This window comes from Sinocyclocheilus anshuiensis, unplaced genomic scaffold (assembly GCF_001515605.1).
Source record: "Sinocyclocheilus anshuiensis isolate Anshui unplaced genomic scaffold, SAMN03320099.WGS_v1.1 scaffold2476, whole genome shotgun sequence".
In the NCBI taxonomy this organism is placed as follows: domain Eukaryota; kingdom Metazoa; phylum Chordata; class Actinopteri; order Cypriniformes; family Cyprinidae; genus Sinocyclocheilus; species Sinocyclocheilus anshuiensis.
Genome location: NW_015546224.1, coordinates 70,437 through 72,742, shown reverse-complemented (window position 1 = coordinate 72,742; position 2,306 = coordinate 70,437). Strand labels below are relative to the sequence as shown.

Genomic DNA, 2,306 nt, shown 5'->3' with positions numbered 1-2,306 from the left:
GTGTGTGTGTGTGTGTGTGTGTGTGTGTGTGTGTGTGTGTAGTTGATCTGTGTGTGTCTTTAGATGATCTGTGTGTGTGTCTGTAGATGATCTGACTGTGTGTGTCTGTAGTTGATCTGTCTGTGTGTGTCTGTAGATGATCTCACCGTGAGTGTCAGTAGATGATCTTACTGTGTTTGTAGATGATCTGACTGTGTGTGTCTGTAGATGATCTGACTGTGTGTGTCTGTAGTTGATCTGACTGTGTGTCTGTAGTTGATCTGACTGTGTGCGTCTGTAGATGATCTGTTTGTGTCTGTAGTTGATCTGTGTGTGTCTGTAGTTGATCTGACTGTGTGTCTGTGGATGATCTCACTGTGTGTCTGTAGATGATCTGACTGTTTGTGTCTGTAGTTGATCTGTGTGTGTCTGTAGATGATCTGACTGTGTGTGTGTGTGTGTGTGTGTGTGTGTGTGTGTAGTTGATCTGTGTGTGTCTAGATGATCTGTGTGTGTGTCTGTAGATGATCTGACTGTGTCTGTCTGTAGATGATCTGACTGTGTATGTCTGGAGATGATCTGACTGTGTCTGTCTGTAGATGTTCTGATTGTGTGTGTCTGTAGTTGATCTGTCTGTAGATGATCTCACCGTGTGTGTCAGTAGATGATCTTACTGTGTGTCTGTAGATGATCTGACTGTGTACGTCTGTAGATGATCTTACTGTGTGACTGAAGATGATCTGACTGTGTGTGTCTGTAGATGATCTGTCTGTGTGTGTCTGTAGATGATCCGACTGTGTGTGTCTGTAGTTGATCTGTGTGTGTCTGTAGATGAGCTGACTGTGTGTCTGTAGATGAGCTGACTGTGTGTCTGTAATTGATCTGACTTTGTGTCTGTGTGTGCCTGTAGTTGATCTGTCTGTGTGTGCCTGTAGATGATCTGACTGTGTGTGCCTGTAGATGATCTAACTGTGTGTGTCTGTTATTGCTGGGCGGTATTCCCAAAAATTTATATCACGGTATTTTTCAAAATTATACCGGTTTCACGGTACATGACGGTATTTTTTTTCCAGTTTCAATTTTAGGTCACCTATCAAGGCCTTCCTAACAGTAAACCAAATATGTGCATGCAGTTATTTCTTCTGGAATAAAACCCCCCTTTTTTTTTCTAAATCTGGAAGAGCAGATTTTAAGTGTCCTTACCACCAAGGGCAGACCGGCAAACAACACAAACTAATTATATAAGCAAAAATGCATACCTTTAGGTGGCCACCGTTTGTGTTGCTCTGCCAAAGCCAGCCCAAAGTGGTCATCCACTCTGCTGCTCCTTTCCAGTCCCTGTTCGGGCGCCAATTTGTAGTGTCTTCAGCCGCTGCTCTGAGGGATCACACTCAGTCTTGGGGTTTTGTTTCCAGAAGTTAGACTTTATTTCAAACTGAACAAAGCCGAGAAGTTCTCTGCAGAGAAAATCTCCAGAATGGTTATTTTGCCTTCTCTTTATACAGTTTTCTTTTAAGGCGTTTTCCATACATAGAATGGTTCCTTTGTGCATACAATTCGATTTCTCCCTAGAGAGAAGGGGCCGCTATGTCTTGTTATGGTAAAGAAAGAAGCCCCATTTGTATTTTTCGAGATGTTTCTAATCTGAGGGTCTGTACAGTTTAGCCACGTAGGCATTTTACACACAGGCATATATGATTATAATGGAAACACACATGCATATATGATTATAATGGAAGAATAACTGGATATATAAATGGTTATATTCGCCTTGTTTATACTTGATTAATTCATATTTTGATTAATAAAAATCTTCGACACTATCTGGAGAGTCTCCCAAAACTTGTATACCTTTTATACCTTCAGAAAACTTTGCTACATTTTGCAAAATTTTAAATATTCATTAGCTGAATAAACAGTCAGGAGCTCATCTGATTTCAGATATGAATCAATCTGCATGATAAAATAATCAGATTGTCTCACTCTCAGGAGCTCATTTTATTGCGATTCAGTGTTTAGATTATGTCATCCTCCGTTCCCTGAGGACCGAAAACTGGCAACCCTCTGTGCATGTCTTTATTGTTTTGTTGTTTCTTAAATTTTGTATAATCTCTTCTAGATTTTCTGGCTGCAGTATCTCAGATCAGCATTGTGAAATTGTGTCTTCAGCTTTACAATCCTCAAACTGTGTCCTGAGAGAGCTGGATCTGAGTAACAATGACCTGCAGGATTCTGGTGTAAAATTTATTTCTGATGGACTGAAGAGTCCAAACTGTCAGCTGCAGATACTGAGGTATTAAGAACATATAAGATATCATTTACAGTCA

At 40.3% G+C, this 2,306-nt stretch overlaps 1 pseudogene; it reads left to right on the top strand.

Annotated features, from left to right (window-relative positions):
- LOC107701449 (NACHT, LRR and PYD domains-containing protein 12-like) overlaps positions 1 to 2,306 on the top strand; it is a 29,677-nt pseudogene that overhangs the window by 4,253 nt on the left and 23,118 nt on the right.